Genomic DNA, 14,174 nt, shown 5'->3' with positions numbered 1-14,174 from the left:
TACTGGGCCATCTAAGATGTATAGCTTTTTAGCCATCTTGAGAACTATTCTCAGATTGCATTGCCATTCGAGAAAGTTGGTGTTATTCAGTTTTTCCTTTTCAAGTATAGACTTGAGAACGAAGGTGTAACGCCCCAAAACCCGAACGTTTAACTCACTAATGAGATTTCATGGAATGCGAGTTAAAATGTGACAAATATGTTATTTAACTTGGTCACAATACAAGTTAGATAATAGTAGTAAAGTTTGTGACTAAGCAATTACCACATTAAACTTAAGGGACTAAAAGTGACAGGTTAAGAAAGCTAGATGAATAAAATGAAATAGGAATTAAAACACACACACATCAGGTGTGTGTGTGTGTTCGACGCCCAGAGCCAGAGAAGAAAGGGGAAACCTTTCTAACCACAAAATCCAGCCAATTGAAGCCCCAATCGTGACTAAATCTCATGCATGTCAATGATTTCTTGATCATCTAGGCCTATTAAAGCTTAAGGTAAGAAGAATTTGATAGTTTGATGACCTTGAATATGTAGGGTTTCAAGAAATTCCATGTGTTTATATGAAATTAGTATGATATTGAACTAAGATCACCATCTAGAACATTATGAATGCTTGAAATCGATTAAATTAATGTTGGGAATGAAAACCCACTTAGAATAGAATGAATATGAGTTGTAATGTGTTAAAATTGGATGAGGGAATGTATGATAATTGTTTATAATGATAAATTGTTAGTTAGAGCTGAATGAGAAGAGAAGTTATGTGAAATTCTATTGAATATTGATGTTCTTGATGATATTGATATGGATTGGTCATGTTATGCAAATGATACTTGTACACTATGCTTAATTAACGGTACGCCCACCAAGTGTATGATGAAATGCCCAAGTGACGATTTTAGATGAATTATGTGTAATGATGGATGGAAAAAGTTTAGAATGTAATAATGAAGTGATAAACGATAGGTTAGCATGAAATATGCGTTTTGATTGAAATACATATGTGTTTTTAATTGATAAAACAACTTTGATAAAAGGTATGCTTAGAAGTTGAACTTCGTACTTAAATGATGCGGTAAACGTCATGTGTTGGTCTAGAGGTTTGATGATGAATTGATATGGATGTGCACTAAGGGTAGAGTGATTTATTAGTAAAGAAGGATGTTAAGGTTTTGTTAAATTGTTAACTTGAATATGGTTGACAATTACAAGATTACAAAGGTCATATGGAACATAGTTAGATCAATGTATGAATGTGTAATGACATGATAAATTATATAAGCTTGAAAAGATATGATTTTGAGTATATGCTTTATGCTTGTTAGAAATTGACTAATAAAGGTCAAAGGTTGAGCATAGGATTAATGCGATTGATGTTATGTGTGGTCTTGTATGCTAACAAGGATATTAATGTATTGACATGTAAGGATGAATAACATATCTACGAACTCAAGCACGGAGGCTAACGGGTCGAAAGTAAACATGGAACCTATGCTTGAACTGGGTCGCTCAAGGTAAGTGATTCCGTAATCACTTCTTAGTTATTTATGTAAAGTTATATGCAACTTAACTAGGTATGGTAATTGAGGTCGAATAGGAACAAATGGTATGATATTGATGAAGTATTAAACGGATCTCAGTTTTGATCCGAGCAAGGTATGCGTGATTAGGAATCGTAACTAGGTAGTAGGATTGGTTGCTTATGCAAGGTAGTGCTTGTTGTTATTAATGGGGCAAAGTTGACAAAAACGCCCTTGGTGGGGATTTCGGGTAAACGACCTTAAAAGTCATTTGGAAGTGAGCTATTCGATTAGAGTAATGTCTTTGTCTAGTATGAAAGCGAAGTATAGGGTTTTGTATGTTATAGACCTTTTGATGTATAAATACCCATAACGGGTCGAATAATTCATAAGTGAATAATAAGCCGATAGTGTAAGTTAAGAATTTCCTTAATCCGGATATGGGATTTTAGGTTCTTATGATAAATGGTGAATTTACAAGCATGTAGAAAGGAACGGGAGGTTAAACGGGTAAACGGGTTGAAAGTTATGCGAATTTTAGTATTATGCGAACGATGAAACAACACAGCAGGAAAATGAATAAACGAGGAGCCGTCGCCGACGCCCAGAAGGGCCGTCGCCGACGGCATGTGGGAATTGAATCTTGGCCGACGGCCTAACTATCTGGCTACGGGAAAGTTTGGGCGACGGATGTTTTAAGAAGCCGTCGCCGACGGGTCCCCACCCCGTCGCCGACGGGCTGTCTAGCCCACTTCTCCGTTTTGCTTAATTTTGTATTTTTAAGCGATCCGTAACGCATCCCGATGATTCGTAAGTTTCTTATGAGCATATAGGGATGCACATATGTGGATAAGCAAGTTTGTGTGTTCGTATGTATTTATATATGTATGAAGAAGTTATGTAAGTAGGTGTGTAGGTATATACATATGTTTATTCATAACTCCAAGAGCACGCATGTTGTGGGATATGTAGTTATGCTTAATGATATGTATGAATGTATGTACGTATGTCTAGTTGTAGGAAGGATATGTAAGTATGTAGTTGTGTATGTAGGTATGTATAAGGGTGTGTACGAGTGTATGTACGTTTGTAGATAAATAGGCATGTGGGTATGTAAGTACATACATGTGCATGATTTAGACACATTGAGGATTAACGTTAATATTGGTGTACCTTGAGAATGATAGGTAATGCAGGTACATTTATGAAGCCTCGCCAGGAAATGGATACGCAGATGGAATGCTTGAAATTTGATAAAGAACGAGAAGTGAAGCGTATGTGAATGATCATGTTTATACTTTGTGTGCTAATGATCTGAATGTATGTGGTGAATGCAGGTGGTACGTGTCACGGAGGATCAGCAAGGAATATAGATCAAGGATCGAGTCACTCGAGGGATTGTACGGGGCTGTCTGAGGATGTAATTTATTGTACATAAGCTATCAATCATTTTATAATTGAGTCAATTCATTGTATTTAGTATAAAAGAGTTATTTTAAAAAGCGAACCTTCAAGTAGTAAGCATGGTTTATAATGTAAGAAATTTTATGGCAAGGACTTCCGCTGCGACTTTCGTCAATTACGTGTTAGGACGTTACAAGTTGGTATCAGAGCCCTGGTTTGAGAGAATCAAGTACAAGAGGATAGGTACTTGAACTCGAACCTGTGTGCTCTTATCACAAGAAACCCGTACAATCCGAGACTCGACCAAGATCTAAAGGTAGAAGCAAAGGTAAGTATGTACTTAAGTATGTATTGGAAGATAACTAACTATATGTTATGTGTAAGGTAAGCAAGGTTGCTTGAAAAGAATGAATTGTGGATGCGGTCTAGCACCGACGCCAAGGTATGTAAATTGACATATTGACCCAAGTACATATGTTTAATATATGTAAATACATGTGATGGTAAAACCTAACAGTGAAAGGAAAAATTTTAAGTAAAAAATAATGATAAAAATGGTAATAAAGTTTTGGAAATGTTACATGTGCCGAAACCTAATTCTTCGGACATAAGGTGACAATTACACGAAGACACGAAACTAGTGTGTGGATTGTGTACCTGGCCAGTACACAAGAAACGCATGACTTTCGTGAGCCCGTGATAATTGTTACAGGTGTGTCCGTTAGAATTAAGTAGTAGGTGGACGTGAGGGTGAAGAGAAATGTAAGACTCTCAAAAATGAGAGTATGAAATACTATGTTAGAATCCGCGAGACGGATTCGAAATATGAAATGCTATGTTAGAATCCGCGAGACGGATTCGAAACATGAAATGCTATGTTAGAATCCGCGAGGCGGATTCGAAACATGAAAGAAAGGTATGAATGCAATGCTTGAATCCGCGAGACGGATTCAAGGGATGAAAAGCGTGAATGCAATGCTTGAATCCGCGAGACGGATTCAAGTAATGAAATATGCGAATGCGACGCTTGAATCCGCGAGACGGATTCAAGGAATGAAAGATAAGAATGATGCAAATCCCTTGTGGATTTGGTTATTATGGCGAATGCTATGGTAAGTTATGCAAGTCGACCGGTTCAAATTGAACAAGTCGAGTAAGGATAAGGTACCATCCGTTTGGAACGGGTGGTCGCGAATGCAATAATAAAAGTATGAAGTTCAATCCGTTATACGGATAGAACGAAAGATTTATGTTGAAAGCAATTAACCCGATGTGACCGGGTCGTAAGTGGTATGCTTGAATCTCATTATGAGAATATATGCCATTACCCATTTAATTGGGTAATCGAATGCGTAAAAGAAATAAAAGCATATAAGTGAATGGAATTAAAATGTTGGAATTATAAGCGAAATAAGTACTATGACTAATTTTTAAAAACGGGAAGGACAAGTGTTTGCAAGAAAACACTGAAACGGTGAGGCGATGGGATCGCAAGCATGTCTGAATTAAAAAGGGGTACAAACATGTACTCCGATACGCATGTATATACATGTATATAATAAGAAATAAGTGGCAGTTTGACCATGAAAAATCAAACTGCAGAAGCTAAGAAATAATTTAATTTCCAACCGTGGGACTGCTAGAAGAAAGGAAGTGTGTAGAATAGTACACCCAATGAGTTATAGAATTACGAAATAATGGTTATGTGTCTACCCGTCAAGAACAAGTCAAATAATAAGAATGATATATTGAGTTATGGCCATGTATTGACCCGTTATGAATAGGTCTAGCACACTAATGCCTTACGAAGGAATTGAGAAAGTATTAATATATAAATAAGGCGATGTGATAAACATCATATCTGAATGAAATCGAATGGAATGTGTAAACCCCTAATTTTGTAATGAGATTGGCAGGAATCATGATGCGATAAAACTACCTAGGACGGCGAAAGAATGCCCATGAATGAAAGCTTATGATACCGATGGACAAGATCAGGCCTATTAAGTTATGGATTCATGAAGGAGCAAGACAACTCGGGTTGTTACACGTTGGTTTGTTCCAAATTAGCGGGGTTAGTAAATGGTTTAACTTGTGAATGTTAAATAGGAAGTTACAAATTGAATAATACTTTTATGTGAATTGGTGGTAGTGAACCTGGATACTCGTAACTGTGGAAATTTTGATAGAAATTATGAGAAGGGAAGTATCGTTAAGAAATGCTAACTCTGATGCTCGGCTTGTTAGCCATGTTCATTTGAACAAAATGAAAGATGGCATATGATGAATGAGTAGTATAAAGTAAATCGATTTATTCTGAATTAGCAAATATATGAGTGTGATATGCTTAAATAGGGAGTTAGAAACAAGCCGCATACTTAGGTTTGTACAATTAATAATTGTATGCAAATGGGATAAATTCGATGGAAGAAACGTAGTAATGCTACGTGTTAAGAGCTAGTATTATGAAGTAAAAGACACTAATAAGAGCTATGGAGAAGAGTCTGACATAAGTATAATTATGAAAGTAATTTACTTAATATGAGGGCATATGAACGATGTGTACAAATACGTTCATGCATGAATAAAACCTTTGCCAAGGTCCCGAAGGCGTTTAGGTTGTAGTAAGTATAGTGAATGAACCACCTGAAAGGGGTAAGAGTATAATTGGTCTAGTTTGAATGAGAAAGGTTTCGGGGACGAAACCTCATTTAAGGGGGGTAGACTTGTAACGCCCCAAAACCCGAACGTTTAACTCACTAATGAGATTTCATGGAATGCGAGTTAAAATGTGACAAATATGTTATTTAACTTGGTCACAATACAAGTTAGATAATAGTAGTAAAGTTTGTGACTAAGCAATTACCACATTAAACTTAAGGGACTAAAAGTGACAGGTTAAGAAAGCTAGATGAATAAAATGAAATAGGAATTAAAACACACACACATCAGGTGTGTGTGTGTGTTCGACGCCCAGAGCCAGAGAAGAAAGGGGAAACCTTTCTAACCACAAAATCCAGCCAATTGAAGCCCCAATCGTGACTAAATCTCATGCATGTCAATGATTTCTTGATCATCTAGGCCTATTAAAGCTTAAGGTAAGAAGAATTTGATAGTTTGATGACCTTGAATATGTAGGGTTTCAAGAAATTCCATGTGTTTATATGAAATTAGTATGATATTGAACTAAGATCACCATCTAGAACATTATGAATGCTTGAAATCGATTAAATTAATGTTGGGAATGAAAACCCACTTAGAATAGAATGAATATGAGTTGTAATGTGTTAAAATTGGATGAGGGAATGTATGATAATTGTTTATAATGATAAATTGTTAGTTAGAGCTGAATGAGAAGAGAAGTTATGTGAAATTCTATTGAATATTGATGTTCTTGATGATATTGATATGGATTGGTCATGTTATGCAAATGATACTTGTACACTATGCTTAATTAACGGTACGCCCACCAAGTGTATGATGAAATGCCCAAGTGACGATTTTAGATGAATTATGTGTAATGATGGATGGAAAAAGTATAGAATGTAATAATGAAGTGATAAACGATAGGTTAGCATGAAATATGCGTTTTGATTGAAATACATATGTGTTTTTAATTGATAAAACAACTTTGATAAAAGGTATGCTTAGAAGTTGAACTTCGTACTTAAATGATGCGGTAAACGTCATGTGTTGGTCTAGAGGTTTGATGATGAATTGATATGGATGTGCACTAAGGGTAGAGTGATTTATTAGTAAAGAAGGATGTTAAGGTTTTGTTAAATTGTTAACTTGAATATGGTTGACAATTACAAGATTACAAAGGTCATATGGAACATAGTTAGATCAATGTATGAATGTGTAATGACATGATAAATTATATAAGCTTGAAAAGATATGATTTTGAGTATATGCTTTATGCTTGTTAGAAATTGACTAATAAAGGTCAAAGGTTGAGCATAGGATTAATGCGATTGATGTTATGTGTGGTCTTGTATGCTAACAAGGATATTAATGTATTGACATGTAAGGATGAATAACATATCTACGAACTCAAGCACGGAGGCTAACGGGTCGAAAGTAAACATGGAACCTATGCTTGAACTGGGTCGCTCAAGGTAAGTGATTCCGTAATCACTTCTTAGTTATTTATGTAAAGTTATATGCAACTTAACTAGGTATGGTAATTGAGGTCGAATAGGAACAAATGGTATGATATTGATGAAGTATTAAACGGATCTCAGTTTTGATCCGAGCAAGGTATGCGTGATTAGGAATCGTAACTAGGTAGTAGGATTGGTTGCTTATGCAAGGTAGTGCTTGTTGTTATTAATGGGGCAAAGTTGACAAAAACGCCCTTGGTGGGGATTTCGGGTAAACGACCTTAAAAGTCATTTGGAAGTGATCTATTCGATTAGAGTAATGTCTTTGTCTAGTATGAAAGCGAAGTATAGGGTTTTGTATGTTATAGACCTTTTGATGTATAAATACCCATAACGGGTCGAATAATTCATAAGTGAATAATAAGCCGATAGTGTAAGTTAAGAATTTCCTTAATCCGGATATGGGATTTTAGGTTCTTATGATAAATGGTGAATTTACAAGCATGTAGAAAGGAACGGGAGGTTAAACGGGTAAACGGGTTGAAAGTTATGCGAATTTTAGTATTATGCGAACGATGAAACAACACAGCAGGAAAATGAATAAACGAGGAGCCGTCGTCGACGCCCAGAAGGGCCGTCGCCGACGGCATGTGGGAATTGAATCTTGGCCGACGGCCTAACTATCTGGCTACGGGAAAGTTTGGGCGACGGATGTTTTAAGAAGCCGTCGCCGACGGGTCCCCACCCCGTCGCCGACGGGCTGTCTAGCCCACTTCTCCGTTTTGCTTAATTTTGTATTTTTAAGCGATCCGTAACGCATCCCGATGATTCGTAAGTTTCTTATGAGCATATAGGGATGCACATATGTGGATAAGCAAGTTTGTGTGTTCGTATGTATTTATATATGTATGAAGAAGTTATGTAAGTAGGTGTGTAGGTATATACATATGTTTATTCATAACTCCAAGAGCACGCATGTTGTGGGATATGTAGTTATGCTTAATGATATGTATGAATGTATGTACGTATGTCTAGTTGTAGGAAGGATATGTAAGTATGTAGTTGTGTATGTAGGTATGTATAAGGGTGTGTACGAGTGTATGTACGTTTGTAGATAAATAGGCATGTGGGTATGTAAGTACATACATGTGCATGATTTAGACACATTGAGGATTAACGTTAATATTGGTGTACCTTGAGAATGATAGGTAATGCAGGTACATTTATGAAGCCTCGCCAGGAAATGGATACGCAGATGGAATGCTTGAAATTTGATAAAGAACGAGAAGTGAAGCGTATGTGAATGATCATGTTTATACTTTGTGTGCTAATGATCTGAATGTATGTGGTGAATGCAGGTGGTACGTGTCACGGAGGATCAGCAAAGAATATAGATCAAGGATCGAGTCACTCGAGGGATTGTACGGGGCTGTCTGAGGATGTAATTTATTGTACATAAGCTATCAATCATTTTATAATTGAGTCAATTCATTGTATTTAGTATAAAAGAGTTATTTTAAAAAGCGAACCTTCAAGTAGTAAGCATGGTTTATAATGTAAGAAATTTTATGGCAAGGACTTCCGCTGCGACTTTCGTCAATTACGTGTTAGGACGTTACAGAAGGAGTTGTTTTCATTAGACATCTGTTACGTAAGCAAAGAGATTTTAATTAGTATTTTTGATGTATATTTCCTTATTTAATTAATGACCCATTACAGTAATTAGAACAAGGAATGAGAATCTAGCTATGTCAGTAGTAAAGGCAGTTGTGGCATGCACTTTAATAAGTGACTAGGCAGACTGACAATGAGTGTCAATTGTGAGAATTGCACAACTCTCGAGTATGAGGCCGCTAAACAACTCTTGTCTATGCATTGATACGTTTAGCCTCATCTATGCTGACTTTCTACTTTCGAGACACCTGGAGCATGTGGTGAGAAAAGAAAAAGTAATAGTCGTCCTAAAAGAGGTACTTGTGGAAGGGCCGGATGTATCAACGAAACCCTTGCACCTTGGAAGGATATGCTAGACATCAAGTGTGGTGCTGTGGCTCCAAACACTGATGGTTCACTTTTACGTTCCAAGTGTAGCTTGTGATAGGATGGCATAGACTATTGATTTTAATTATGGGTTAATTTAATATTTACCAAATAGGGTCGTAAGAGCAAATTTTAGTATATATTAGTCATGACATTTTGATGAACCCTTTCATCTCTCAGGACACTTAATTTTAAATAACCTGTTAAAACTAAGTTTGTCGCGACTTGTATAAAAGTTAATAGTTTCAAAACTATTAAGTTATGAGTTTCAGAAAGTTAAAACTTGTTAAATTTCAAAAACTCCAATGGTTATAATTTATTTTAAAATAAACTATTTGTTTTATAACAAATATTTACAAGTTGTAAAAATCAGTTTAGAACTTGTTACAATTGATTGTGAATATTTTAAAACACCTTTTAAAAGTTTGGTATTAGGTTGGTGTATTATATAACAACTTATATATGATAAAAGCAACCATAATAGCAAAATAAATATGTAAATCTTTAGGCCATTTTGTTCGTCCTTGCTAGAGCCAAATAGCAAGACCAAACTGGGTCACGGGGTAACAAACACAAAACAACCACAAGGATGGACCTAGTGCATCTAGTTGTCTTCACCATCTCCATGATTCATGTAATGTCTTCTGTTTTGTCTTCGGGCCTTCAACTTTATATTATAATATAAAATATAACAAAATTGATATCCTAATCTATTACAACTTTGAGCCACAAAGTGGGCCAAAACCATAAAACAAAACAATAACAAAAATACAAGTACAAGGTCGGCCAGATTTACTTATTCAACACAATCATATTAAAGAGGACAATCTTTTGGTCAAATAAAAATAAATAAAACTTTCGACCAAATAACTTCTTGCCCAAGAAATATTTAGATCTGAAACTTTAAACAAGTTAAAGTTTGAGATCTATAACCAGTTAAAAGGACCGATTCCGATTTGCATGTTGTAAGCGTGGCTTGGATACCACTGTTGGTTTCAGTGGTGTCAATTTTACTTTTTATCAAAACGGGTTTGACATATTTTATTAATTAAATAGATAATTAATGAAAACGCAGCGGAATAAATATAAATAATCACACCAAAAGTGAATCGAACAGGATCATGGTTACAAACATGCAAATACGGTATATAAAATAATTAATCTACCGATGAGAAAAATTATACCCTTTTGGTTAATAATAACCGTGTGAGACACCGAGGTACAACGAATGAATGCTAGACACAAACACGAACCGAGCGACGGTGGCTTTGGCTTGTCCGGTCAACTGTCGTAATATGATAGAAAAGGATGGCACCAATTTTGTGAAGGTGGCAATTGTTGCTTTTCTTATGTGATAGTCTCACGAAACAAAAGGTGAAATTCCCTTTTCTTTTGATTACGGCAGAACACACACTTTTTTTACATTAAGGATGCTTAAATATATATACTAATATATTTAGGTTAACATCCCTAATTATCTCTTAAGCCCCGAAGCCCAGTATGATAAGTTCAAGCCCAGACGCGATATAAAGTCCGAAAAACAAAGTTTAATTAAATAAGTAATTAAACGTTATATTATTTATAACCCGTATAAATAATAAATCTCGTTTCTCGTGGATATATAATTATTCTAGATAATTATATATTTCGTTCCGTTAATTGTTCATGATCACCAGTTAATCGAGTTAAGTGGATTTAATGTTCGTTGCCCAAGGTGTAACTCTTACGGGTCATAGCTCGGTCAGCAGCGTTGACTTATCGAACTCGTACATATAAATCCAACAACCCATTAATAACTATATCGATTTGATACGTGCACGACTACCCCACGTAATCATGCACCACTACTTGTTTATTTTCCATTGTTTCCAACTATTTATTTTATGCACGTAGCAATTAGATTAAGTCATGCACTAGTTAGTTGTTTCTTATACCCATTTGTTAGAGCTAGTGGGTTAGTGGTACTTTTTACTTTGTAGTTATTTTCTTTCATTGTGTAGCCTATAAAAGGCTGTTTATGTTATGAATGAATCAAGAGAAAATTGTTGCAAAACCAGTCTTGTACTTTATCTTTGTTCTTGGAGCTTGACCCCCTCTAAGGGTTATCTATCTTGGGAGTTTGTAGGTTTTCTCCGTAAACCTATCAATTGGTGCTTTTATTGAGCCTTAGCCTCCATGGCTTTGAAAGAACTCGAGGACGCCACGTATCTATCTCGCTTCACCGATTACAATCCTGCCCGGTGGATTCGTGATGCTGAACGGTTCTTTTCCTTTTATGCAATTTATGAGGAAGAACGTTTTCCATATGTTGTTGAGTACTTCGATGATGAACCTTTTTCTTGGTTCAATTCATGGTATCGAGGAACCGAACGCCTCAAATGGAAATCTTTCACCACTACAATGCTCCATCGATTCCGACCACCACCGCTTTCTTTTCCCGCTCGACCACCACCATTAAACCCCGTACTACCCCTGTCACCCCCTCTACAATCCACCACGTCCTCACTACCACCACATTCATTATCGCCCTGTTTTGTTTCGCCTTCCACCGGCTCCACCGACATTACCATTTCCTCATCCCCTGGCCCAACGTTGTTGTTCATGCCTCCATTCATTGCAAATGGAAGTTCATGGCTGCTCCCTTTCATAACTGTTTGTTGGCCCCATTAACTAATTTCTAAAGATGAAGACGTAACTGATAATATATTACAAATTTTCAATATGGGCATGGGTACAAGAGCTATGCATAGGACAACCCCAAGTGTTCCGTTCCATATACCAATTGCCTCACGAACCACACAAACTTACCCTTGCTGGCTAGCTGGTGACTTGATCTCCCCCTACAATGACCACCCCCATAGTTTTTCCCATGTTGAACCACCACCAAAACCAACACCAGCATCAAACTTATCAGTAACATTGGTTGAAAAACTTTTATGGCTTGGATATTCTGAATACAAAATACTAATTGGTTCCTTCTAGGGCCGTTCAAATCGCTCGCTGCTCGTCGCTCGCTTGACGCTCGTTCGGAAATTGCTCGGAAAATGCCCGTTCGATTTGACGCTCGGTTGTAAACGAGCCGCTCCGCTCGGTTCGGTTCGTAAATGAGCCAAGCATGAGCAAAGGTCCGCTCGGCTCGGTTCGGCTCGAATTATTAGTTTTAATTAGTGTGCATATACATATACATATACATATACATATACATATACATATACATATACATATACATATACATATACATATACATATACATATACACATACACATACACATACACATACACATACACATACACGTAAGTATATAAACATGTGTATACACATACATATACACAAATATAAATTATACATATATATACACACACACCTATATATATACACACATTACACATACAGATATACTTAGAGGGTGTTTGTTTACCTCTTAATGAGGCTCTTAATGGTTCAACACTTAATGGTTCAGACTGTTTTTTTTTTCACGAGCAGATGTCTGAATGGTTCAGACATTTGTCTCTGAATGGTTAAGATTTATACAGAGTCTGAATGCTTAAGACCTTTAATCTGAATTGGTCAGACATTTGCCTCTGAACGGTTAAGCATTATACAGGCTCTTAATAGTTCAGGCCTCTTACTGGTTCAACACTTAATGGTTCAGACCTCTTACTGGTTCAGCACTTAACCATTCAGATGTTGTTAAATAGCCCCTTTATGTAAATTAAATTGTAGTTTTATATATACCACTATATTAGATTTTGGTCCACTATATACAAATTTACAACTACATCTGTCTATAACTACTAGACCAACCACGCCAATAAAAAAATTAATATCAAATCTAAAAGTTAAACCCTAAACCGATAAATGACAGCCTGCTTTTCGCCTCAATGTTTCATGTCATTACCCTAAGTCGATCGTCTCCTGCTCTCAACGTAATTGTTCGTCCAATATGATCATCTCCTCGTTGGCCACAACATTGTTATTCATATGAAAAATATTATACCATGAAATGTGCATGTTTTTAAAGACATAAAAACTTGAGACCAAACATTGTCACTATCTCTCTCAGCAAATTTAAATAGGATAACATGGTTGTCCAAATTGCTCGAATTTCGCTCGACGCTCGCTCGGACTATTTACTGCTCGAAAAACGCTCGCTTGATTTGAGGCTCGGTTTTAAATGAGACGCTCTGCTCGGTTCGGTTTGTAAACGAGCCAAGCACGAGCAAAGGTCCGCTCGGTTCGGCTCAGCTCGTGAACAGCCCTAGTTCCTTCCATGCGTATGTTAGACCACCGGAATGGCGACTGCCATGGCAACCACCTTGGCGGCCGGTTGTGACTACACCAAACTCTTTTGGGAGAGTGGAATGGCGACCCCCGTGGGAGTTCATACCGTCCTTGAGGACAAGGACGTTTTCGAGCGGTGGGCATTGATACGTGCACAACTACCCCACGTAACCATGCACCACTACTTGTTTATTTTCCATTGTTTCCAACTATTTATTTTATGCACGTAGCAATTAGATTAAGTCATGCACTAGTTAGTTGTTTTTTATACCCATTTGTTAGAGTTAGTGGGTAGTTATTTTCTTTCATTGTGTAGCCTATAAAAGGCCATTTATGTTATGAATGAATCAAGAGAAAATTGTTGCAAAATTAGTCTTGTACTTTATCTTTGTTTTTGGAGCTTGGGAGTTTGTAGGTTTTCTCCGTAAACCTATCACGATTATAAAACTAATTCTAGATTTTTTTCTCTCAGCATTTTGATACAAATTTTGTTAAAAACAGAATTGTATTTAAATAGAGTTTTTTTTTTTGGTAATGCAAGTTATAATTGAATGGCGTTATCGTGCTGGTATTGTGACAAACCGAACTAATACCGACAACGGTACCAATACCAGTGTTATCGGCACCGATACATGTATTTGTTTTATGATTTTCCATTGATATAAAACATGTCTCAATATCCTTTTGTACATATTTATTTTTTAAGATTTAACTTTTGCTTGCTATATGGGGTGTTACTACCTTACTGATATCGTAACGAACCGAGTTCATACCGAATTATCCTCGCGTAACGAACCAAACCAATACATACCAAATTCCAAT

General features: G+C 36.5%; 1 long non-coding RNA gene across 1 annotated transcript; it reads left to right on the top strand.

The window, feature by feature from the left end:
- Positions 1–358: 358 nt before the first annotated feature.
- Positions 359–3,083, top strand: LOC110945131. Its single transcript, XR_002595050.2, has 3 exons — positions 359–496; positions 1,430–1,516; positions 2,860–3,083. It is a non-coding gene; the product is annotated as an uncharacterized LOC110945131 (long non-coding RNA).
- Positions 3,084–14,174: the final 11,091 nt, after the last annotated feature.

The sequence above is a fragment of the Helianthus annuus genome, chromosome 6 (genome assembly GCF_002127325.2).
Source record: "Helianthus annuus cultivar XRQ/B chromosome 6, HanXRQr2.0-SUNRISE, whole genome shotgun sequence".
In the NCBI taxonomy this organism is placed as follows: domain Eukaryota; kingdom Viridiplantae; phylum Streptophyta; class Magnoliopsida; order Asterales; family Asteraceae; genus Helianthus; species Helianthus annuus.
The sequence above is the reverse complement of the archived record's forward strand: the minus strand, read 5'-3'. Positions and strand labels throughout refer to the sequence as shown.